This window comes from Canis aureus, chromosome 1 (genome assembly GCF_053574225.1).
Source record: "Canis aureus isolate CA01 chromosome 1, VMU_Caureus_v.1.0, whole genome shotgun sequence".
Lineage (NCBI taxonomy): Eukaryota > Metazoa > Chordata > Mammalia > Carnivora > Canidae > Canis > Canis aureus.
This window is the reverse complement of record NC_135611.1, coordinates 36,014,285-36,041,574: the sequence shown is the minus strand read 5'-3', so window position 1 is coordinate 36,041,574 and position 27,290 is coordinate 36,014,285. Positions and strand designations below refer to the sequence as shown.

General features: G+C 40.5%; 1 protein-coding gene across 1 annotated transcript in view; it reads left to right on the top strand.

Annotated features, from left to right (window-relative positions):
* The first annotated feature begins 4,372 nt into the window (after positions 1–4,372).
* The window catches only part of PLAGL1 (PLAG1 like zinc finger 1), a 110,132-nt gene continuing 87,214 nt past the window's right edge, over positions 4,373–27,290 (top strand). Inside the window, exon 1 of the mRNA XM_077895645.1 lies at positions 4,373–4,499. The gene's annotated coding sequence lies outside the window, so the exon portion shown is untranslated. The remainder of the gene's footprint in view (positions 4,500–27,290) is intronic.

Here is a 27,290-nt window from a genome sequence, read left to right as displayed (position 1 = left end):
ACTGTCATCTCTCAGCAGATGATGCCCTTGAATGGAATTTGGTATATGAAAGGTAGTTGGGGGTGGGGGGGAATTGGTATAATGTAAAGTGTACAACTGGGCCAATCGTACATAACTAAGAAACTGTATTTGAAAGTTAAGGACTGCTGGATATGCCAGTGAAATTTGATGAGGAGATGAGGGTTGTCCTACCTAGATATGTAACTAAGAGAGCTCTTCTCTCAATTTGGGTTTAGGAAGTAAATTTGCTTTATTTATTATTATTATTTTTTAATGTGTGTGTGGCAGATCAAGACTGTTAATTACGTTTTTCAAAACTCCTATATCCTTACTGTTATTGTTTGCTTAACATGATAATAATTCAGAGAGATTCTGTTAAAATTCAAGCTATGGTAGTGTTAGTTCACAAACTGGCCCCTATATTTGGAGGGCAAGGAACAAACCAAGGAGGCAGACCACTCCAGATTTGTAGGTAGCAGATTTAATAAGCAAAGGGAACTTACTTACAAGGCTTGCCTTTGGGTCGCTGCAAGATGAGTGGATCTCCACATCTGCCTACCAGAATCTTAAAAGTTCACATGGAGGCCTTAACTGGGTTCAGTCACCTGCACAGTCTAGATGGTCTCAGTAACACCTTACTCTCTCAAGGCTGTGTCCTTGAAAATGGCTCTCACTGTTAGAACAGTGGGCAGAGCAGCCATTTCAAGGACGGGGAGGTGGTAGGGAGTCTTCAATTGCCCAGGGCAGGCTCCCAGGTTAACTTAGGGTTCCATCCTCTTGATGACCTCCTCCAACGAGTAGTGGATTTGTCATCTTTTCTTGAAATTTCCACCATTTTTTTTTGCATTTTATATTTTGGTGTAATTTTAAGAGATGTTTTAGAGTTTTAATGCAGTAAAAAAGTAATACTACTTCAGACTATATTATATTATGAACCTCACTCTTGAAATCAGTGAGTAGAGACAAGTATCCTTAATTGCTGTATGTATGTATGTATGTACTTATAGTTTTTAGTTATACATTTCTTTTTGGCCTTATTAGAAAATTATATAATAAGCAAGTGACTTGCTTTTAATTTAGGAAAAATAGAGGTGGTTATTTAAAAAATATTATGCTACTTCGATTTCTGAGCATCAGAGCTGATCTTTCATTCAACAGAAAAAAAATGTAGAATGGGAGTTATCATTTTCTCTCAATATGTTTAATTTTACTCACTTAAGAGCTGTATGTATACATTATGATAAAAATACTAGATTAAAATACTAAATAATATTTATGATTAAAAAAAGGCAATTTTATATTCTTGCTTTATATGAGATGATTCAGATTTCAGTTCAGCCTACATATTCATTCACTCAGCAGATTTTTGTTTGTTGTTGTTTTACCCTTTGACTCCCTTTACTCATTTCTTTAAATTTGGCTTTAAACTTCAGGCTCAGGAGCCTCATATTTTCTGCAGATCACTTAAGAAAGCACCCAGAGTTCCTTTCCCTTCATCTTCTGTTCTCCAAGCCTGCCGTATTTAGATCGGGTGGTCTAACCTCCTCTACATCTGAGTGCTTAGCAGCATGGGCTAGAGAACATAGACTCTGGAGTCAGCTTGCCTGATAACATTAAAACACTAGCTGTAATTCCCTTCATCAGAATCACCATTTCACTCCCTCCTTGGAATTTCTGAAAAATCATCTATTCCTTGAAAGTTGCATGTATGCTCCCTCTCTCACTTCCTTTATTGAATTTGTTTTTGAAAGTCTTTGAATGTTCACTTCCTGCAAGAATGCTTCCCTGCTTGAGGGAGAGGTAGTGAACTTGCCTTCTTTATCTAAATGTGTGACCTCCCATCCTCCACCTTATCCAAAGCCACTCCAGAACTAACTGTGGTGGTTGGTGTTGGGTGGGAGGAGGGGGGACGGTGCACAGATTGTTTAGATGCAGGTTTTGTTATCTGTCTTCACAAAATATTGCTGTTTTTTACACTAATATAATAAAAATAAAACTATGGCTTCATTTTCACAATTTAGAGGATTTAACATAGTTTTGATTTTTTTTTTCATATTTCTTATAGATGAAAGATCTTTTCCCTCTGAGCATCAAGCAAAGGAAAGGATGTCCCTCCTCCTTCTCTCTCTACTCTTGCCTACGGTCCTTTTATTTTTCTCTGTTCTTTCCTTCTTCCTTTTGCTCTCTCTTAATACTTGACTTGCCCATTTTACTGGTTAATAGTGACCTGAAATTAGATGCAGTGAAAAAAATTAGAGGGGAGGGGGTACAGACACCTCTCTGTTACACTGTTTTAATTAATTAATTTATAAAAGATTTTATTTAGTTGTTTATTTGAGGGAGACAGAGAGCATGAGCAGGGAGGAGAGGGAGAAGCAGGCTCCCCGCTGAGCTCGGGGCTTGATCCCAGGACCCCTGAGCCAAAGGCAAGACACCCAGCCGACCGAGCCACCCAGGCACCCCAGTTATTCTCTCATTCTACAAGAATCACATCTATTGAAAGGTTGTGACTTAATAAGCACCACCAAGTACCGTTTCACTAATTCTTTCATGAATTAGTTCATTCAACAAATATACTGTTTGTTACATGCCTGATGCTCTACTTGTCACTCTTCTTCATTCTAGAAAAGCAAATTAAGCTATGTGTTTTAGTTTTCTGCTATAGAAACTTAATTTGGGAATATAACTACTAGAATCTGACATCTTCTTTTCCCTCACTTTACAAGATATAAATGACTTCATGTATTTTTGCTAGTTTCTTCTCTTTTCTCCAAGGTGAAGGAAAAAAGCCAAGATTTAGGTCCCAAGCAACACTAGATTCAAATTTTGTGTATCCACGTAAACTCAGAGACAATATACTTCTAAGTTCACATTGGCTAATGGAGGGAAATATCTATATCTATAAATCTATATCTATAGCAATGACATGTGGAGTTTCGATGAGAAAGGTATGTAAAGTGCCTTCCACAAGGAGAGTTCCTTTCATTAGGTTATTGTCTTAGTTTATAAGCCCTTTGGGAATAGATTATAAACCCATCAATCTGAATTGCAGTAGTATTAATAATCAATAGAAAAAGTAAACAGTGCTAATAGAGCAAGCAAATGTGTAACCTGAACACATTCTAGCAAAGCCATTTATTGATTTTGCAACAGGGTACTTCACACTCAGAGGGTGTGCTTTCAAGGGCAATCCATTTGCTGTTGTATTGAATGAGGGAAATTTTGCCGTGAAAAATTCAGAAATACAGGTATTTCTGAGGCACTTTGTCCTCTCATGGTGGCATGTCTTCTTTCTTTTCTCCTTCAAACAGTTACAGAAGATATTTACATATCCGTATTGGTGAGGTAAAATTGTGGAAAAATCAGGTATTTGCAATGTGACAAAGTTGGGTTCTATGTGACCACAAGCAAGTAATAGGACTTCTCTGAACTTTAGGGTTTAAAATTTTTTAAAAAAAATTTACATTCAATTAATTAACAAGATTTTTTTTTTTTTGATTGCCGAGTAGTAGTCCATTGTATGTATATATCGCATCCTCTTTTTCCATTCATCTGTCAATGGACATCTGGGCTCTTTCAGTTTGGCTATTGTGAATATTGCTGCTGCAAACATTGCAGTGAAGGTGCCCCTCCGGATCACTACATTAGTATCTTTGGGGTCAATATCTAGTAGTGCAATTGCTGGGTGGTAGGGCAGCTCTATTTTCAATTTTCTTAGGAACCTCCATACTGTTTTCCAGAACCGCTGCACCAGCTATGAGCCTTAGGTTTTTGAACTGTACAACTGGCATTCGGTTTGTGCATGAATTAAGTACCATATGTATTCAAAACACCTGGCACATAACCGACAGCGTTATTTCTTCCCCTCCCAGGTCCACCTTACCCGCTACAAGGAAATCATCCTCATAAACAACACCTGCCCAGTGTGCTAGGACCCACTCTAGGGTTATCCAGTGGTTCCCTTGATTTAGCGTGTAAAGCTAGTGAAGGTTCGGGCCTCATCTCGCGTCCAAAGCCCTGAGTCTAATTTTGTATCTCCCCTTGAAGAAGCCCCACGGAAGCTGGATTTGCCCTGGATGGGCGCTATTGTTTTCCTCATTTTGCCAAGAAGGTGAACTGCCCGAGACGACACACTTGCTAGCGGAGCAAGGTTTAAAACCGCCCGACCCCGGAGCCCAAGCTCTGCGCCGCTGCAGGGGAGGCCGCGGGGGGAGAGCCAGGGCGGCCCGCGGCGGGGCAGGCAGAGAATCAGCGCTGCAGTCCCCGCGAGCGGCCAACGCGGGCCGCCCGGGGTCGGAGGGGATCACCCCGCCGAGGCTCCCCGCCCCTTCCTCCCCTTCCCCTTCTCCTTTTCCGCGCCGCCGAGTCGGAGCCGCGCTGCTCGCCCGGCGGCCGCCCAGACCGCCCGCTCCCCCCCGGCTGCCCGCGCGGGGCCCCGGGAGCGGCCCCAGAACTTTCCAGGGAGGAGAGGCTCGCGGGCGAGGCGGGAGGACTGGAAGGTGAGGCGCGCGGCGGCGGCGGCGGCGGGAGGGGGGCGGGGGGCGGGGCGCGCGCGCAGGTGCACGCGGGGCGGCGGCCGCGGGGCTGCAGGTGCGGGAGGCCGGCGGGGCGCGGCGGGGCGCGGCGGGGCCCGAGGCCGAGGGCCTGGCGGTTCCCGCGTGCTGCGGGGCGCGCTGGCCGCGGGCGGCGCCTCCGTGCGGCTCGGGGCGCGCTTCCCCTTTCTCCGGGGCCGGCGGCGCTCGCTCCTGCGCGGGGCGGGGCGGGGCCGGTGACGCGGGAGCCGAGGGGCCGCCACCTACCGCCCGCCCCGCGGTGCCCGGGCGGGGGCGCGCCGAGGCCGGGAGCGGGGGGTGCGGGGATGTCGGCGATCACCGCAGGGAATTTCTCAGCCACCCCAAACGCGAGAATCTCCAGTTCAACCGTAGCTTGTCCCCTGAGGGACCGAGGTGATGGGAAGAACATGACGGAGTGGCGGCGGGGGAGCCCCCCAGACTTCGGGAGAAAGGGGCCCGGGGCCGTGGCGCTCGCCGACAGCCTGGACGAGGCCCGGGGGGGGGGGGGCGCAGCCTGTGCAGGTGCGCGGCGGTGCTCTGGCCGGCGACGGCGCCCCTGCTTCGCGGCCCGAGCTGGGGGCGGGCGGAGCCAGGGACAGTGACCCCTCGGTGCCGGTTTCGCCTACTTAAGTGTGAAGAGGTCCACAGAAGCCCGTCCTTCTGCCGAGAAAGAGGTGACCACTACCGACCGCACTTACTCCACTGTGGTATCACTGAGCGTCTGTCTGGCCCCTTTGAATGAAACAGAAATAACTGAGCTATTCGGGGAATGCGTAGACAGCTCACGGTTTGTGTCGCCTGCTGCGGGACTGCCTGACCCGAGGCACCTCCCGGAGGCGCCTGGAGAGTTTTTCAAAGTACGACCTTTGGGCCCACCTCAGAGATCCCGAATCAGAAGTGATGGGGTGGAAGCTCCGGCCTGTGCTGCTGTTGCAAAAGCTTCGCCAGGGATTTTGCTGTGGGCGCTTGGTCAGGAATTAGGAAGTGGAGGAACTGGGTTCTACTCGGTGTGACCGTTGGACGAGTCTTAAGCACTGGGGTGCCTCACCTGTAAAGCAAGTAACCTGTAGCCTGGTTAAGAGGATAAAGGTACAGAATGAACAAAGTGTTGAAAAGCGAGAAATCGGAATAATGATCCGAAGTTCTGGTCTGGTGGCAACAAAGGACACATGCTTTGGTTCTGGAAGTGATGTTTGGATTAAGTGGGAGGGGGATGGGAGAATTATCCCGCTGGGGAAAGAGGGGGTATTTTCAGGTAGTCTTATCTCTAACAGTGTTGGTGTAAACTGTAACTCAGAAAAATCAGAATCACCTGGAAGAAATGCAAGCAAGCTCCAGCCTGCCCCATCTCTGGGTGATGGCTTGGAAAATGCACCACGTATATTTCCTCTTCTAAAAAACCAGAGGCTTTAGATTATTTTCATCTAGGCAAACCAACAGCCAGCCAGTAATTGCCAATGTGCCCTGCCCTGTGGTAACCCCAGTTAGGCTAAAGGCTGCATGTTTCCCTGCTAGATGTGAATTTTGGTTCCATTACTCAACAAATCTATGTGGAGAATCTTGATGTGCCAGGCATTTTAGAAAAATACAAAGATGAATAAAATGCTGTTCTTTGTTCTAGCTATCTCTTGCTAGTGCAGGAGACTAATGTGTAAAAACAGGCCACAATATAACCGGGTTAAGATAATAATAAAGGTATAGAATGAACAAAGTGTGGCCCAGGAGAAAGAGCAGCCCCATCAGCCTCAGGGGAAGGGCATGAGTAAGAAGTGACACTGGAGCTGGGTAAACAGCACCCTTCTGTAAAAGCTTTGAGAAGTGAGGATTCTATGGGTAGTCAAATCTGTGTTCTTATTTTTCAATCTGATGAAATTCTAGTGTAATCATATGCTGACAATCTAAAGTAGAAATGACTTTTGGTTTCATGATGACTCTCTTTAAAATTTACTAGGCTTTCTATCGTTTTATCTCTGTAAAAGTCTCAGCTGTGTCTAAAGTTAATCCAAGAAAGGAATTGTTAAAAAAAAAAAAAACACAACTTTTCAATGGGTCCTGCATTCTTACTAAATATTTAGCTCCACTTAAAAATAATATTCAGGCTAAAGTCTCTTAGTTATATGTACTTTCAAAAATGTGCTTTTTGGGGGGGTAAATTCTCACTGTTCATTAGGAAAGCTTAAAATGGTTCAGTAGAGGAGAGAGCATAAAAGGAAAGCTGCAAGAAGAATAAAAGGAATAATTAGGAGGAGGAGGAGGTCTAGAAGAGAAAGGACTTTGATAGAACTGGTGGTGGGGAGGGGAGTACTTGTTGGGAGGGAAGAGTACAAAAGAAATAGGTAAATCAAACCTGGCCACCAGCGTCTTCAGGCCTCCATTAGATATGTATGGACTCTTAGTTTTCAAAGTTATTTCAAAACATAGAGGGAGGCAGTATGATGTAGGAGTTAAAGCATAAGACTCAACAGTTCTGAGTTTGGCTGGTGACTTTAACTACCTGTGTCTGCTCATTTGTAAAATGAGGATAATGTGATCTACAGGAGACTTGTGAGGATTAACAGCTATGATGCTTAGGAGGCACCTGGCTGTGATAAGGCCTCAATCAGCAATGGCCTCTGCTCTTGCTGTTCTTATCTCCCCTCACTTGATCCTAGTGGAAGCACCAGTGAGCTGGACAGATAGCTCTGTCCTCCTTTTCCAGTTGGAGTTGGGCCAGGCTGGTTTGCAAAAGTCATCTAGGTAAAAGGGTAGCTGAACTGAAGGGAGAAACTCCATCTTTTGCAATTTTGTGTCTGTTTCCCTGGTTCCACACTGTTGCTGATGGGGTTATGGCCAGAGTGACCCCTCCCTGGTGTTTAAAGGAGCAAAGGCTATAATTGTGGGTGTCTGTTACAACTACCCCACTAACACCAACACCCAGTGACTCTCCACTTCTCATTGTTCATTGTTGATGTCTATGAAAATTTATATTTTTCTTAAGCTTATGGATGGGATTGGGAGAGGGAGACCGTGGGAAAGCAGTAAGGAAGTCCTGTATGGAAGGGCTCTAAAAGGGGGAGCCCCTCTCTCCAACTTCCAGTAATGTGTTGTAATATTACTAGAAAAGTAGCCTTATTGCTCAGCGACTTAACTGCTTTCATCTGCAGCTGGTGGTTCTGGTGCAAAAATATTTCCTTGCACATCCCCTGTCACACATGTCTGGTTCCTGGAGAGGTGGGGGAGGGGATCATGGCTATGTAGAGACCTTATGGATGTGGGTCTGATTTTAATTAGAATGTTAATTGGTAATTTGCAATGGAAAAGTATGACCAAGAATCTCTTCGATGTAAAACAAGGATGCAGAAAAGCATAAAAAAAAAAATGTTTTGGAGAGTAACCCCCAGCTTTGGTTCATTTTTCTTTTTACTTGTTGAAGGTGTGCTTTAACCTTCATGGATCATCTTTCTCCTTTTACATGCAAAGGATTATCAACTTTATAACACTCAGTTTAGCATTTTCACCATCTCAATGAAGCAATCAAAAACATACATGCCTAGGATAGTGTTGGGTGCTGTGGGTGACCCTATAAAAATCAACAGTCCAAGAAGCAATGAAGAAATGAGTGGTGGGGTGAAGATAAATAGCAAACTGGTATAGCACCATCTCCCAAAAGGAGGGGACCAGAGTGCTCTCAAAAGGTTTGAGAAAGCTTCCTGGAGGACTGTAGCCTCCCTGCAAGGGTCAGAATGACATTTCAAACTCTGGTCACGTGAGGCTGCAGGAACAGTGGGTGGCATTAGGGATAGCTGAAGGAGTAAGAGTACAGATAACTGGGACCTTGAGGCTCATCCCCCACAACTAGTCACCGGTGTCCCGAAAGACTAAAGCGGGTTTATTTGCTGGGCAGCTCTATGGGAGAATCCTGGTGGAAGGCAAAGGTTCCTCTACCAATTACAAGGCTCCCTGAAATTCACCAGGTGTCTTAACAGATTTAACGATTAGTTATGATAGGCCTTACCTGTTGAATACGTTTGCTAGGTATATTGAAAACACCTAAGAGGAAGTTTGGATTGGGGCTGTGAAGAGCATTTAACAAAGTATAAATGATTCTTCCCTATTCTTGGAGAGGAGTTTAGACATCAGGAAGTCATAGGATCCCTAGGAAAGGAAAGTAGAGGGGAGGTGTCTGGAGAGGACTTTGGGACCTTTGTTATCAGACACAAAGGCCCTTGAATTCTGCCCAGATGTTAGCCGGACCTGTGGGGTCTGAGTCACACTAAGTAAACAAATCAGAATCTGTCTAAAGCATCCCATTTTTAGATTATTAATTTACATCTGAAAGATGAAAGTGACTTGCAGGACGATTTGCTTTTTCAAAGCAGGCTTAGGCGTTCACGTTATGGCAGAGGAAACTAGTTAAAGGCTGGAGGGCTACTTGTTGAGAGAACAGAAGAGTTGATTGATCTCCAGGATAGTGTCATGAAGCCTGTGATCCACCCTTCGCCAGTTAGGGAACCGACGGCTCGGCTCAGCTCGGCTCTCCTTTGCAGTGGTAGAGATGCATTGACTGCAATGGTCCTCTTCAAGTCTCCCTTTCCAGGACTCCCAGATGACCAGTCTTTGCCTAGATTTGTCAACTACCTGTCAGGTATTCATGATTTTGATTTAGTTATTACAATCTCTCTTAAATTGGAGGTCATTTTTCTTAGGAGAAATTCTAGTATGTGCAAATTTACTTTTGAGGACTATTTTGGCAACTACACCAATTCTAACTTCAGTATGTGTATGAATTTTGAGTCACTCTAATTAGAGATAACCAAGTATTGACTGAGCCGAAACTTAAATTGAGACCGAGCTGAAGGCACAACTACAATACTCAATAGGTTCTGAATTGGCCATCAATTTGCACAAGTCCACAAACTTGAAGACTAGGTTAAAGGAAGATAGGAGCAAAATCTAGAGGTAAGAGAAATGGAGGTAGGTGGTGTGGAAGAAATGGGATGGCCTATGGCATCCCCCCCCAACACACACACACACACACACACACACAACAACCCCTGACCCCAGGGGCCCAATTACTTTGAGTTTGGGAGGAGGGGGCCCAGAAGTGAAACTGATGAAGCTAATTTCTGTGTCATTTTTGCAAGAGAATCAAAGGGAATATAGTGTCTTTAGCAGCTTGACGGTTTGGAATTTGGAGGTACATTGGAAGGTGGCACCCAGGGCAGTTCTCTGGAGCATTGTGAGCAGTGTGCCTGCATGAAGTTGGTATTGGGCTTGTATCCCTCTTACCACTGATGGATCCCTTGGCTGGGGACACGGATGGGGTGGGTCTGTGATCAGAAGAAAAATTGTTTAATCCACATATTATCTGATACAGAACAAGATATTTATAATTTGTTAATGTTTGAGAAAAATAAGAGTAGAAAGTTTTTAGCAAGCAAGAGGTGAATAGAACACTACCGTTATTATCAATTTGCAATGTGTAAAATGTTATGTACTTTGTATAGGTGTTGACATTGCTTGGTAAATGTAAATGTGTCAAAATGTATTAAGTTGTTCAAACTGATTCTCTGGAGCCCAAGGGATGCCCAAGAGTGGACGTGGGTTAGAAGGAGTGAGGGAAAAGTAAAGTGAAATCTCTTTTACGTGCTGCTGCTTCAACTCCTCTGTTTTACTTCTGTATGTTTTATAAGTTGAGCTGCTGCTGTATCATTATGAAAAAGTATATCTGCTTTCAGAAGCAAGAGTGCTACTATTATAAGAACTTTCAAATGTTGCATTTTAGCCCAAATTATAGGGCTACCATTTATTTGGAACATGAATCTATCTCTGTGAATACAGAATCCAAATCAAGACATTGGTTATATAATTGTTCAGGGGGATCAGATTTTTTTCTCTTTGGCCTTGTCACCATTAATCATCAAAATGTACCTTTGGCTTTCCTAAAGTCACCTGTACTCATGATTTATCTCTCTGGCAACTGTGGTTCTGTATCTGGAGACGAGCAGGTCACATTTCTCTCCTTGGAGCCTTAGGACTTTGCTAAGGGTGAATGTGAAGAACAGAGTTCTGGGCAGAGTGGGGATGCACCAGCCAGAGGGTCTCAGATAGAAGAGACTAGAGAACCCAGCCTGCAGTGAGGAGAAAGGATTGCAGGCTTCAGAGTAGGTGGAGGTCCTGGGAGAGAAGGATGCAGGAGAAAGAGGGATCCTAAGGAGCAAGGTTTGGGGACAAAGGCAATTGTATTTAAACCATACAACTCTCAATCCATATAAACACAACTCCTCACATTAAAGAATGCTGAGGCCATGTGGTTTTGTACAGTGAACCCAGCAGGAGATGGTGGGTTGTGATTCGCGTGCTTCTGTTCTTGGCTTTGTGACCTTTGAATCTGCTTCCTTATATGTAAAATGAAAGTGTTAAACTAAGCACTTGGCGAGCTTCCTTCTCTGCTGAATACCTTGTGTCTTGGCAAGTGTGTTTTCATGAATAACTATGGATATGAAGGTCTGTGGATGTGCTTCTCAGTGCTCATTTCTCGTATTTCATATTTTTCCTAAAAAGAAATGAGACAGTCCTTTTTCTGTGTATGTGATACCACTATATAGAGAGGATATTTTTCAATAGAAAGTTCCATTTTTTTTTTTGAATGGAATCTTTCATTATGACATCATGTTGTGAAAAAGTGCTGGGTTAATGCATTTTCCCAATGTTTTATTTCAAACACTGAGCTATATTAGATACAAGATAGAACATTAAATTTGCATTATAATTCATCTATTAAACACTGCAGTTCATTTACAAATTTAAAATTTGCTGGAAATATTTTAATAAAGAAAATAGCTCTGGTATAACTCAGACATGAATACAAATGCACATTTTTTCCTTATATAAATATGAAGGAAGCTTGAAAGGATGTTCACCAAACTTAATCCTTGCTACCTCTAGGAAATGGACTATTAAAGAGGCCAATAAACTTTTTAATTTTTATGTAGGTCCTTTTGTATTGTTACAATGAACACATATTTTTATAGTTTAATGTGTGATTTGTTATGAAATGAGCCTTCATGATCATAAAGTGTCTTCCTTTATTGGATTTGCAGACCATGGTCACCAATTGACATAAGTAATTTAAAACATAAGGTTAAATAGTATTTTGTTAGACCACGTAGGAAAATAGATACCTCTTCCATTAGAAGAGTAGATTCTGGGGTTAAAAGTGTTGTTTTTGGTGTATATTTGGACACAATTCATGTGATAGTTAATATAAGCAAAGACTTTTCTCCAACCACTTAGACTCTTAAACCTAGAGATGACAAATGAATTTCATCATATTTGGTTGTGGCTGCCTAGAGGGAAGAATCCAGAGGTCCTGTCTATGTTCACTGGGCAAAAATACCATGATCAATAACTGATCTGTGTATTTTTCTGATTTATCAGAAAACTGATATGCAAAATACTATCTCAGGGTTGTGAGATTGAGCCCCACCTCAGGCTTCTCACTCGCCTGGAGCCTGCTTGAGATTCTCTCTTTTCTTCCTTCCCTCCCTTCCCCTGTATATCACCCCGTACCCATGCTCAATCGCTTGCTTGTCCTCTCTCTCAAAAAACAAAACCAAACCATGGCAGTAAAATAAGTGAAGCAGTATTTTTTCAGACTCTTGTTTTAATTTGTTAGAATGAAATCAGTATTTTAAAAAAGGTTAGAGTGCACCACTATTAGTAAGATAAATATTACGTGAACTACATGAATATGTTTGTATTAGGTTGCAACATGAAATTTTTCTTACTGTTGGTTGTGGTCAAAAACATTTGAAACATTGGCTTAACATTACCTTACCTAGGTACTGTTTGTGACAAAAATAAAAGTAGATGATTATCCTTAGCAATCATTTGAGTGTGTGTGTTGATTACCTAAAGGGATCACAGCAATTAAGTAGAATTTTTGTGATGAAAATCCTAGTGGAAGTTATTTGGTATCTGAATATATGCCTGAACAGATTTTTTTTTTTTCATTAAAGAAACACATGTTGCAGTTACTGGTTTCCCTGTGTCCTATTCTTTTGTTTATTGCGGTTTCCTGTATTGAGTGGTTTCGTTATTTTTTGAAATACATTTTGCAATTTAATTGCATGATATATAGAGAAATTTGGGGAAATAAATTACCTATTTGAGGCAATAGCCTATAATCTGATTATGCTAACGTCTATAGCTGATTAGACTTTAATGTAAGTTGTTTAATATAACCTACTAAATTGTTTTAAAATTATTTTTTCTACTTAATTTCTGAATGTTTGCCAGTGGATTTTGCCTGAGGATATTATTTGTAATAAAAGAATAACAGATATAGTTCCCTAACTTGGGGGATTTCATAGACAGTAGGAAAACGTTGTTAATTTGGACAATTGGACTGATGCTTTGGAAAGATAAGAGCTTATTGCTACAATAGTTGTGAAAAGAGATTTTAAGAGTTTTAAATCTATGTAAAAATACATAGATTTTGGTAGCACTTAAGAAGTCTATTTTTGGGCAGCTCGGGTGGCTCAGCGGTTTAGCGCCGCCTTCAGCCCAGGTCGTGATCGCGGAGACCCGGGATCGAGTCCCACGTCAGGCTCCCTGCATGGAGCCTGCTTCTCCCTCTGCCTGTGTCTTTGCCTCTCTCTGTGTATCTCTTAGGAATAAATACATAAAATCTTTAAAAAAAAAAAAAAAGAAGTCTATTTTTCTGTGTTGTAGTTTGTTTCAGAGATATGTATAGAAATTCAATTATTGAATTAGCCAGGACAGAGATTTAAATATCATATGCTTGCTCTTTGCAAAGCATGTTCTTATTCCCTTGAATAAGTTTATGATCTAATTATGGAGACAGAAACGTAAAAGAAAACTAGCTTCAAAAGAGGGTAAAGACAAAAAGTATAAAGAGAAAAACTCTCCTCGGAGGATAGAGAACAACATACAAAAGATAAAATTTAGGGATTCCAAGCAGGAAAGCTAAGTGAGCTCTGGTTACTGGTATCAAAGACTTTACAGCAGGATTGCATTATAGGTCCATTTAATTTACTTGAGTTCAACCAGTCAGGATCAAGAGAAAGAAAGAACAAATCAATCAGTGCAGGGGGTTGTACCCAGTTTTCCAGGCAGTAGGTGTATGTGATGAGAAATGTGAATCTCACGTCCCCTTAATTGGTCTTCATTCCACTCAACTCTCATCAGAACCACAAATATTTTTAATTCAACCTAGATCCCACCCCACTTTCAACGATCTGACCTCCTACCTCATTAAAAAAAGGTGGGGGTGTGGACTATAAATTGTGAACTTGTGAACTGCTTTCTTCCTGAGTCTCCTTCTCCACCCCTGCATTTATCCTCCTCATCTCCAGCCTCAGAAGTATCTTTCATAGTCAGGACCTGTCTTCACTGCTGTAGGACTTGACTCTCACGTAAACCCCCCACCCTTATTGTCAGAGGATAGCAGCTCAGAGGATAAAAATTCCTGGCTTTGGGGGGCACCTGAGTTGGTTCAGTCGTCGAGCCATCTGCCTTCGGCGCAGGTCGTGATCCCTAGGTCCTGGGATCAAGTCCCATGTCGGGCTCCCTGTATGGAGCCTGCTTCTCCTTCTGCCTGTGTCTCTGCCTCTCTGTCTCTCATGAATAAATAAATAAAATCTTAAAGGAAAAAAAAATCCTGGCTTTGGGGCCAGAGTCTGCCAGGCTGGAATTTGAGTTCGTACTTTTTAAATATCTGATCCTGGACATGTTACTTAACTTCTCTAAGATTCAGTTTTTCCATTGGGAAAATGGGACTAGTACTAGAACCACCATGACACAAGGCAGGTAAAGGGCTTGGAGCAGTATCTGGCTAAGGCTTTCAGTGACTGTTTCTATCCTTCCCACCACTACTATCATCAACCTACTAATCTCTAAGTCTCTACTGGTTTTCATTCCCTAGCCCATATGTTTGTGGGAACCATGTCCTATTCTGGAAAAGAATAAAGCCAAACCTCTTTACCCTGGGCCCTTTCCAACCACCATCATCTCTCCTCTTCTTGCCCAAATTTTTTTTTTTTTTAAGATTTTATGTATTATTTCATGAGAGACACAGGGAGAGAGGCAGGGAGGAAGGCAGAGGAAGAAGCAGGCTTCCTGCAGGAAGCCCGATGTGGGACTCGATCCTGGATCCCGGGATCATGCCCTCAGCCAAAGGCAGACATGCAACCACTGAGCCACCCAGGCATCCCTTACCCAAGTGTTCTAAAACATATTTAAGGTTAGCTGTCTCTAGTTCTTCACCTCCTTTTCTTTTCAGATATGGTTTTTAATGAAATAATGACAAGATACACAAATTATACAGTATTTTCTATTTTTTAAAAAAGATTTTCTCTTTAAGTAAGATAAGGGGATCCCTGGGTGGCTCAGCAATTCGGCACCTGCCTTTGGCCCAGGGCATGATCCTGGGGTCCCGGGATGGGGTCCTGGGATCGAGTCCCACATCGGGCTCCCTGCGTGGAGCCTGCTTCTCCCTCTGCCTGTGTCTCTGCCTCTCTCTCTCTATCATGAATAAATAAATAAAATCTTTAAAAAAAAGTAAGACAAAAGATTTTAAGTAATCTCTACACGGGGGGCTCGCACTCACAATCCCAAGATCAAGAGTCGCATGCTCCATTGACTGAGCCATCCAAAATTTTCTATTTTGAGTACTCTGAAACCCTCTGTCTTTACTACTTCCTGTTAACTTTGGCGTTCTCGTGAGTTCCTCTCTAAATCCTTACCTCCTCATTTCCCTTTGAGTATTACCACTAGGCAAATTTTTATATTTATCATTCCCTTCACAGTTTACCTTTTTGTGAATATTGTTTAGCTTTATAAGTAGAATTATGATCTATATTATCTAGAGGCTGACTTTTTTGAACATAACTGTAATTATGTCCATAGTTTTTAAAGATTTATTTATTTGAGAGAGAAAGAAGGGAGGGAAGGGGTGAGGGAGAGAGAGAGAATCTTAAAATTTTTAAATTTAAATTCAATTTAATCAACAGTATTGTATTATTAATTTCAGCAGTAGAGTTCAGTGATTGACCAGTTGCATGCAACATCCACTGCACATTACTTCAAGTGCCCTCCTTAATGCCCATCAATTAGTTGCCCCATCTCTTGACCCCCTTCCGCCCCCAGCGGCCCTCAGTTTGTTCCCTGTCATTAAGAGTCCTATGGTTTGCCTCTCTCTCTGATTTCATCTTTTTATTTTTCTTCCCTTCCCCATGTTCATCTGTTTTGTTTCTTAAATTCCACATATGAGTGAAATCATATGGTATTTGTCTTTCTCTGAAGGACTTATTTCTGTTAGCATAATACCCTCTAGTTCCATCTACATTGTTGTGAATGACAAGATTTCATTCTTTTTGATGGCTGAGTAGTATTCCATTATATGAATACTACTTTCTATTTTTTATATGTATTATATATATATAATGGAATACTACTTTCCATTTTTTTCTTTATATATATATATATATATATATAGTATATATAGTAGTATTCCATATATATAAAATGATCTCAGAGTCGTGAGATCAAGCCCTGGGTCAGGCTCCACACTGGGTATGGAGATGTGGTATGTGTGTGTGTGTGTGTGTGTGAGATATATATAGATATATATCTCACATATTCTTTGAGAGAGAGAGACTCTCAAGCAGGCTCCATACCCAATTTTTGGTCAAAGTGGTTGTGCTATTGGATACTTCCATCAGAAGTATAAATGTTCTTGGCAGACTTTTTAATTTTGCAGTGGGAAATGAAACCTGATTTTTTTTTCTTTCTTCTTTTAAAGTAAGCTCTACCCTAACTGGGGCTCAAACTCATGACCCTGAGATCAAGAGCTGAAAGCTCTACTGACTAAGCCAGCCAGGTGCCCCTGGTATCTGACATTTTAAAATCTATGTTATCTGATTACTAAGGAAGTCAACCATCCTTTCATTTGTTTCTCAATCATTTCAGTTTATTTTTTAGTTAACTGCCTATTTGTATGTTTTTCCCAGTGTTATTTCCGGTGGTTTCTCTTTTATTTATAGTAGTTCTTTATAATTCTAGGATAAGAAGCTTACCTCCAAATTTGTGATTTGTCTTTTTATTTTATGTCCTTTTCCCCTCCTCCAGCTGCTTTGAAATTTTTTCTTTGTCATTAGTTTCCACCAATTTGATTATGATGTGCCTTGATGTGGTTTTCTTTCTTAAAAATTATATCTCTTACTGAGATATAATTCATATGCCATACAATTAGTCATTTAAAGTATATAGTTCTATGGCTTTTGGTATATTCATGTAGTTGTACATCTATCATTGTAATCAGTTCTAGAACATTTTCATTATCTAAAAAAGAAACCTGTTTCCACCAATCCTTCCATCTCCCCAGCCCTAGGCAATTGCTAATCTGCTTTCTGTCTCTATATTTGCTTGTCCTGTGCATTCCATATACATGGAATCATACAATATGTGGCCCTTTGTTGGTTGTTTTTTTCACATAGCATAATATTTTCAAAGGCCATCCAGGTTGTAGCATCTATCAATTCGTTTCTTTTTACTGCTAAATCTTTGTATGGATCCATTTGTCAAAAAAGACTATTCTTTCCTCATTGAAGGGTCTTGGCACTCTCATAAAAAAAAATTACCTGGCCATATGTATATGGGTTTGTTTTGGGACTTTCTATTCTATTCCATTGATTTATATCTAGTCTTATGCAAGTACAATATTGTCCTAATTACTGAAGCTCTATAGTAAGTTTTGAATTAGGGATGGGTGAGCCCTCCAACTTTGATCTTGGTTTTCAAGATTGTTTTGCTTATTCCTGTTCCCTGGAATTTCCATAAGAATTTAGGAGCAGCTTTTCAATTTCTGCATAGAAGTTAGCACAATTTTTGTAGAGATTGTGTTACACTTGTAGATCATTTTCAGGTGTGCCATTCTTTATTTCTAGTAACATGTTCTCATTTCCTTCTGATCTGCACTGGTAGTGCCTTTAATGATCATATTTCAGCTTCAGTTTAGTGAAGACTTTTTTCCTTTCTTGTTTTTCAAATTAATTATTTGAGGGAGAGCAGGGAAGGAGGAGGGCAGAGAGAGAGAGAGAATCTCAAGCAGACTCTCTACTGAACAAGGACTGCAATATGGGGCTTGATCTCAGGACCCTGAGATCATGACCTGAGCTGAGATCAAGAATTGGATGCTTAACTGACTGAGCCACCAGGTGCCCCAGTGAAGATTTTCTCTATCATATTTGTCAAAATTCTTTTGTCTCTGCCTACTGCCTGATTCTAGGGCTCTTCCATATTTGTATTTGTTATAATAGCATACCATTTCCAGACACCAAAGTCTATATTAGTTTTCTATTGCTGCCATAACAAATTAACATAAACTGAGTGGCTTAAAACACCTATTTTGTTACCTCGCAGTTCTGTAAGTCACAAGTCTGAGCTGACCCTTCACTAGCCCTTTAGCTTTACTTCTCACAACTCTGTGTGTCTTCTAGGCTCTGGTGATAACAAGCGGCTGGTAGTTCCCAGTGTAGGTCATTTACATGTCCATGCACTGCTTCTGGTCTTGCCTTTACCTAGTGTCTTAGTTCAAGCTGTTATAATAATTACCATAGACTGGGTGACTTAAACAGCAAACATTTATTTCTCACAGTTCTGGAGGCTGGGAGTCCAAAATCAGGGTGCCAGCCGGATTGGGCTTTTGATGTGAACCTTCTTCCTGGTTATGTCCTTACATGGTCTTTCCTTAGTATTGCCATCCCAGGCAGCTAGTGAGCTCTGGTCTCATCATCCCCCATATAAGTTTTTGAGAATCCCATCATTGGGGCTCTACCTTCATGACCTCCATGACCTCATCTAAACCTACTAATCTGAAGATCCCACCCATAAATACCATAATATTTGGGGATGAGACCCTTAACATGAGTTTTAGGAAGATACAAACATTCAGTCCACAGCATTACACTCCTTGCTTCCCAATTCCTGACACATAAAATACATCTGTTGCATCCCAGTTGCTCCAAAAGTCTAAACTCATTCCAGCATCAATTCTAAGGTCCAAAGTGTCATTTAAACCAGCTATGGGTAAGTCCTATATGATTTAGCATGAGGCAGAATTTCACCCCAGCTATAAACCTGTGAAACCAAACAAGCTCTGTGGTTCTAGCCTATGATGATGGGACAGGCATGAGATAGACCTTCCCATTCCAAAAGGGAGAAATAGGAAAGAAGGAAGGGATAGTGAGTCTCAGGTCCATAACCAGGAGTGCATACTCCCTCAGACCTTAAGGTTTGAGAATAATCCTCTTTGGCTAGACAGTCTACCCTTAAGAATCACTAGGGCAACAATTCTGACTCTGAGATTCTGCAAGGGGATGGTGGTTTGTGTCCCCACTTCTGGGAAGCCCCACTTATACAGCTCTGCTGGGCAGTGTTCCCACCCTTTGAAACCAAGGTAGAGGTAGCCTTGCTCCCTGGGTCCATGTATTCCAGGTCTGTGGTGGGAGTAGCTGCCCTGATTATCTCTGAATCCCCTTCGGTGTGCTGCTTCCTTTGTTTTGAAGAATAGTGCGTGTTCACTGCCAAATAATTCTAAGGTCCTGTGAGCTCTGAGAAGTCTGACAAAATGAAGTCTGCCTTCATTTTGTCCCACCGCTGTTGAAACTGGCGGTGCTCCTGCTGGAGTGGCTGATTAGGTCACTAATCATGGTTCACACCCATGCCCTAATCTTATCAAATGGTCAGTCAGACACACACTACGTGTTCTCTTCCAAATGTGCTTTCTCATTTTTTGCAAGATGGATAAGATGAGAATTTTCCAAATATTTAAGTTCTCCTTCCTTTTTGCTTAACACTTCCTTCTTCAATTTATTTCTCTCTTCTCACATTTTACTATAAGCTATCAGGAGGAACCAAGCTGCTCCTTCCAAACTTTGCTTAGAAATCTCTTTGGCTAAATATCCAGTTTCATTGCTTACAAGTTCTTCTTCCACAAAACACTGGTATTTGTCCATGGTCCAAAAGCACGTTCCTCATTTGTGTCTCATCCTTATCAGAATGGCCTTTACCATCCATATTTCTACCAAGATTCTGTATGTGATTACAGACGGGTTCTCTAAGAAGCTGGAAGCTTTTTCTATGGCTCTCCTCTCATTCTGTGCTCTCACCAGAATCTCTTTTAAAAGTCTCTACAAGGGATGCCTGGGTGGCTCAGCAATTGAGGATCTGCCTTCAGTTCAAGGGTGTGTTCTGGGGGTTTGGGGCATTGGGCTCCCTGAGAGGAGAGCCTGTGTCTCTGCCTCTCTCTGTATGTCTCTTATGAATAAATAAATAAAATCTTAAAAAAAAATAAGTCTCTACAAGCAATCTTGGCTTTTTCTAGCATATACCTCAAAATCTTTTGCAGCCTCTACCTGGTTCCAAAGTCTCATCCATATTCTTAGGTATTTGCCAAAGCACCGCCCACTTCTTGGTACCAATTTCTTAGTTCAGGACACTATAACAGATAGCTATTGTCTGGGTGGTTTAAACAATGAACACTTCTCCTGGTTCTGGAGGCTGGAAGTCTAAGATCAGGGTGCCAACATGGTTGGGTTGCTGGTGAAGACCTTTTTTCCCAATTATATCCTGACCTAGCCATTCTTGCTTTGGGCATGTAGACAGAGAACTCTGGTCTCATCATCTCCTTATAAGGGCACTAATACCATCATTGGGACTCTACTCTCATGACCTCATCTAAACCAGAGTATCTTCCAGAGTCTCCAGCTCCAAGTACTATCACATTGGGGATTAGGACTTCAACATATGAATTTGCATGGAACATAGACACTCAATCCATTGTATCTTCTGTCCTTGCCCTATTCAAATGTCTTTATCTTCTAAATGTATAGAATAATTTCTTTTAGAAAATTGGCCTCTGCTGCTGAGTTGAGCTAAGTGCCCCAATGCTGTGTGTCCATAATAGCGTGTAGTTCTTCACCTTCACTTACCATGCTGTATAAGAATTAGCTTTCACGTGTCAGTCACCTTTATAGACTGTGCCTCTCAACAACTCCCAGGGCTTAGTGATTGCCTGGTATGTAGAAGCAACAAAAGAATGTTTGGACTGAACTAGACAGAGGAAATGAGGACTATATTTGACCATAGGAGAGGCTAAAACTTCTGTCAAATACAAACTAAAAGCTTCAAAATGATTTTTAAAAAGTTGCAGTAAGTGACAGAGAGAAGGTTGATATATGGTATAATATATTTTAGAAAAAAATATATATATTTTAGAAAAAACATTCTCTCCAATGCGTAAAGGAGAAAAGTGATGACTGGTAAGTCACAAAAGAACAAATATAAAGAGCTAACAAAAGGTAGAAAATGCTCAGACTCACTAGTAATCGAGGTAGACAAATCAAAATGATGCCATTTTTTTTCCTAATCACTTTCTCAAATATAAAGATCTTGGGGTGGCAGGGTAGTTTGCTTGGTCAGTAGAGAGCATGTGACATCTTGATCTTGGGGTCATTAGTTGGAGCCCCACATTGAGTGTAGTATTACTTAAAAAAAAAAAAGTGTTGCCTATAATGCCTGCAAAATATCCTTACATATTGCTACCAGAAAGAGTTTAAGCCCTTTGGGAAAGCAGTTCCACAATCAATAGTCCTAATGCTTAGACTCCTTGGCTGGAAGATTCTACTTTTAGATATCTATCCTAAAGAAATTATTTAAACTTTATTTAAACTTTAAAACTGGACTTTTATTTTTCCAATAGGAATATGCTAAAATGTTTTTCAATTCAAAAGTCACCAAAGAGTGGACAGTGAAGAAGTGTGCTTGCTCCTGTGAATCCCTGACACTAAGGTGTATGAAAAAGAACTTGTGTTTCTTTTCAGAGTAATATTGTTCGTTATTCAACCAAATGCCTGTGTATATGTAAGGGGAGGGCGTATTATCCCCTCTCCACACTCCATTTTTACAGAAATGTTAACACACTATCTAAACTGGTCAGTATTTCCATGTTTTACTTACTTAATACCTTGGCAATTTGTTACATGTCAGTACATGAAGAGCTTCTTCTTGGGGAAAGGTAACAGTCCCTTTCTCTAAACCCTTGACAGCACAATATGTGTTAAAATCTTGGAATCTTTGCCAATGCGATAAGTGAAAAATCTCAGCATAGTTTTAATTTGCATTTCTCTTAAGATTAAAAGGAGTGTCTTTTTTTTTAAAGGAGTGTCTTTTAATAGATTTAAGAATTATCTGCATACTCTTCACTAAATGAATTGTCTCTTCCTATCCTTTGCTCATTTTTCTATTGTGTTGTTCTTTTCCTTAGTGATCTGTAGACATGCTCTCTACGTATATAGGAAATTAGTCCTTTATCATGCATCATAGCCCCCCACCTCCCAGTTTGTTGTCTTGTAACTGTGCTCATGGTGTCTTTTGTCAGGCCAAAAATTTGATTTTGTTATATAGTTGAATTTATCAATGTTTTTCATGGCTTTTCGAGTTTGTGTCAAACTTAGGAAGGCATTCCTTACCTCAAAAAGTAACTTTTAAGTATACTGAACACTTTATATGAAAAGGGGTTTACTGCATTGATTGTGATTTTTCAAACTGATAATATAGAGGTACAATAATTGAAGAATGGTTGCTAATTTAATATTGCTATACAGCAATATATATTATCAGTTGCAACCTGTATAAATAATATTTACAGGAAGCTCCTCATATGCCTATAAATGAATGTCTTAGGAAGATGTTTATGTTCAGATTGAGGCCAGAATCACTGTATCTATTCCAGATCCTTTCAATAATATAAAAAAATGGAAAGGAATAAATGGAAGCCATATTAATAATTGTAATTAGATGGTAGGATGATGTTTATTATTACTACCATTTAAAATGTCTTCTGGTTCTTCTTAAACTTCTAAAACAAGCCTGTCTTTTTCTAGTAATGAACATACAATATGGGTGATACTGATGGTACATGCATCATATACTATGTACTTTGTAGGGTCCGTTGGCTTTGACTACTTGACATTCTTCACGCCTTCAGCAGCCCATAAGTGGAGCAAAAGAAAACCATGGTTGTTTGTCTAGAATAGAGCTAGTTTATCCAGATTTTCTTCTTTTCTTCCATTGTCAGATATCAGGATCTTAGGGAATGTTCTCTTTTATGTATTTCACCATTGACAAAGTGCAGCTCAAGTTACAATGGAACCCTAAAATTAGCACGTAATAGTGATTTTTTAAAAAAAATTTCTCTCTTAAATTCTTCCTCCTAATAGTAGCATGGCTTTTTCTTTTCTTTTCTTTTCTTTTTTATTTATGATAGGCACGCAGTGAGAAAGAGAGAGAGAGAGGCAGAGACACAGGCAGAGGGAGAAGCAGGCTTCATGCACGGGGAGCATTAGGATCGAATCCTAATTCGATCTCCGGTCTCCAGGATTGCGCCCTGGGCCAAAGGCCGGCGCCAAACCGCTGCGCCACCCAGGGATCCCGCTTTCTTTTTAACTTAAGCCTTTTCCCCCCCTTTTTTGGTTTCTATGTCCTCATAACCCTTGGTAGAGACTTTTTTTCTTAGCTCTACTGATGTATAACTTACAAACAATAAAATGTAACCAATCTCACTATACAGCTTGAGTTTTGATAAATGTGTTTATCTTTGGAGCTGCCACCACAATTAAGATAAACATTTGTATTAGATGACAGAGATTCAACTTTTTTTTAAATTAATTTATTTGAGAGAGAAGTGGGGGTGGAGGGGGAGAGGGAGAGAATCTCTCCAGCAGACTCCCTGCAGGGGGGAGGAACCAGATGTGGGGCTCCATCTCACCACCCTGAGATCATGACCTGAGCCAAAATCAAGAATTGGACACTTAATCGAACTGAGCTACCCAGGTGCCCCCAGAGATCTGACTTTTAAGAATATAGCTTAAAAGGTCTAATGTGTTTTATGCTAATATATTCTGGAGCACTTATAAGAGAAAGTTATTTTTAGAGTATTCAAAAGAGAGATGCTTCAAAAGTTAATGGCTTATACAGTAACTGTATATAGTTAAATAATTAACTGCACAAAAGACCTCTGCTTTGGTTATAGAATAAAATTGTAATAAGTAAACTTGATAAAGACCTATATGTACCCTCAGTTAAATTCTTAGAAGGACTGCAACTCCAAAGGGCCAGTTCAATGCATTTGGGGAGTTTTGATTTCTTTATATTTCCTTGACCTTGTTTTTTCCTTAAAATTCTATAAGGTACTTGTTTTATTCCAGAAAATGAATGATACTCTAAGGCAATTGAGAACATCCAAATCCTTTCTTTGGGATCTCATTATATGTGGGTCTGTACCCGTATCAGCAAGATTGGATAAATTGAGATAATTAGAAAGGAAATATGATAGTTTAGTAGACATGATTAAGATTTCCCCAACAGAGCCAAGTGTTTCCCAGTAAAGAGACTGTTTCAAAGATCTAACCTCATTTCAAAAGAGGAACACTTAAACACGCTTTCACTGTGGCACAGTCTCAGAATCTGAATGTACTGGTACCTTTCTAGGTCCTTTGCAGTATGGTTTGGTGGATGGTGGAGCTCAGGGGGAGTGAGGATCAGTGCTGTCATTTTGGCTGTTGCCATTTTATTCCCTCAGATTTCAGTATTTTATGCACCCTCTCATCTGCGCATTTGCTCCTTCTCCCCTGTCCCTTCCTACTATTCTTTTGTTCTGTTTTCTCTTCCTCCTTAGCCTCTTTTCTGGGAATTGTGAAAGCAACAAAAAGAAGGCTCTTACTTGCAATTTCACTTTTTACTCTGAATACTTAGATTTAACTTCTTAATCACTTTATACTTCAGACAAAATGTCAATGCTAGGTTGTATTAATAGGCTTAATTTGCATTTGAGAAACCTAAGGTGAATTGGTCCAACCTGGAAATCTTCAATTGAAAAGTTACTTTTTCTTGCCTTTAAATAGAAAATTTTCCACCTGCTTGCTAGTAGTTGTGATGATTTACAGGTCATCGTAGGATTAAACACTAAATGATTTTTTTTTAATACTAATTGATCTTAAGCATCATTGAGTGCTTATGGAAGTGACCTAGAGATTAGAAATGTGTATATATTGTAACTTAAAATAACATTAAATCAGTAAACAAATCAGAAACTTATGTATAATTGAATTAATGGAAAATCATGGATGTACGCATTTCTATAGAAAAATGCCATCAGTAATTTGTTAGGTAATTTGTAAAGAAAATGTGCACAGCAACTGAGTGCCAGGTCTTTAAATTTGATAGCTTGGTGACTATCTTAGTTGGCTGCTTGAATTCCTTCTGAAGGTATAGTAGTATTAGTCTGCTGGGGCTACTGTCACAAAATACCACATACCAGGTGGTTTAAACAACAGAGATTTATTCTCTCATAGTTCAGGAAGCTAGCAGTTGAAAATCAAAGTGCCATCAGTGTTAATGTCTGGTGAGACCTTTCTTCTGCACTTGTAGATGGCCACTTTCTTTCTTTTCTTTCTTTTTTTTTTTTAAATACTTTAGTCCTAGTTTTTTTTTTTTTTTTTAAGATTTTATTTATTCATGAGAGATACAGAGAGAGAGAAGCAGACACAGGCAGAGGGAGAAGCAGGCTCCATGAAGAGAGCCCGACATGGGACTCAATCCCAGGACTCCAGGATCACACCCTGGGCCAAAAGCAGGCGCTGAACCACTGAGCCACCCAGGGATCCCAGATGGCCACTTTCTCACTGCGTCCTCACTTGCTCTTCTCTATGGTCATGGAGAGGGAGCTCCAGTGTCTCCTCATCCTTTAGAGATACCACTTACCATCAGATTAAGAGCCCACCCTAATGCCCGCATTTAACCTTAGTATCTCCCTAAAGGCTCTATTTCCAAATTCAGTTACATTTGGAGTTAAGGCTTCAATATATGAATTTGGGAAGGAGACCTAATTCTGTCCATACAGATAGGATAAATTATAAGTAAATCACCATAAATATGCAATGTTACTGCTTAGGCTAAGATTGTGTGGACTGGTTGGCATTGTACTTTTTTTTGTCTGAATCATAGAAAACCATTTTGTTATGCTATAGTTAAAAAAATCTTCTAAAATTTACTTGTATCTTTTCTCCTACTAAATTTAAGCAATTTGCAGCCAGGGACATAATTTATTGTGTATTTTCAAGTTTCTTTTGACTTTAACCTATGTTAAGAAGTACATTTTACATCATCATCCAGGACACACACACACACATCCCCAAAATAATTCCACCAAAGCAAAATATTTTTGTGGAAACTGCATTCTGATTTTGAGGGGGTGAGGGGCAGAGGAAGAGGAAGGGAGAGAATCCTAAGCAGGCTCTGTTCTTAGATCATATGCGATCTCACAACTCTGAGATCATGACCCAAGCTGAAATAAAGAGTTGAATACCACCCAGATGCCCCTGCATCCATATTTTTTAATTCTTTCATTTCATTAGGGAAAAAAATGCTAGGTGTGATACACTGTATTGGCTCTATGACACACTAATGGTTTGTGGCTCATTATTTGGAAAACAGCGGCTTATTAGGTTTTGATTCACAGTACTTTGCAGAGCTCCTGGCACACAGTCCACTTTCTATAAGTATGGAATATATGAATGAATGAGTTGGGTAAGTAATCAGGTGCTGGGGTAAATTGGAGAAATTCTTCAGAGGTAGGTTGTGTCCATTTGCTATCCATTACTTAGTATTCCTGTCAGACCAGGATTTCTTTTTCTTTTAAATACATTTATTATTTTAGAGTATTTTTAGATTTACAAAAAAAGTTGCAAAGGCAATGGAGAGTTCCCAGATACCCAGCACCCAGTTTCCCCCATTATTAACATCCTAACATTTCTGTGGTATATTTGTCACAATGAATGGGCTAACAATTATATATATTATTATTAAGGCAACTCCATACTTTATTCAGCTTTTTAGCTCTTCCTTGATTTTCTTTTTCAGGATCCCATCCAGGAGAACACATTAAATTTAATCCTCATGTCTCTTTAGGGACCTGTTGGGAATGACAGTATCTCATTGTCCTTTTTTTTTTTTTTTTTTTTTTTTTTATGACCTTGACAGTTTTCAGAAGTATTGCTCAGGTATTTTGTGGAAAGTCCCTTAATTTGGGTTTGTTTGATGGTTTTTCTTTTGGTTAACAGGCATTTTGGAGATGAAGACCATAGAGGTAAAGGAATAGGGCCTATGCTATGAGTATGATGTGTCACAGCCGATGTTTACCTAGATCCCCTGGCTGAGGTACTGTCCGTCAGTGCTCCAGTGCTACCCTTTATTCCCCTTTCCATACTGTACACTTTGGAAGAACATCACTGTGTGCAGCCCACTACCTAGGGAGGGAGGAATTATGCTCCCTTCCTTGAAGGCAGGATATCTACATAAATTATTTGGAATTCTTCTACATGGGATTTGTCAGTACTGATATAAACGAGTATTTATTTTGGACCTTGGGTTGTAATTCAGTACTCTATGAATTATTTTGTTGCTCAAATTATTCCAATTTTGGTCACAGGGAACTCTTTTAGGTTGGCTTCTTTGTCTCTCCGACATACTGCCATTATCATTTTGTTTTTGAGCACTTTGTTGTTTTCTGGCAATACAGGATGCTGGAGGTTTGTCTTGTGTTATTTCCTGCTCCAGCCCTAAAACCAGCGATTTTTTTCCCAAGGGAGCTGGTTCCTTTTATTGGAGGATTGT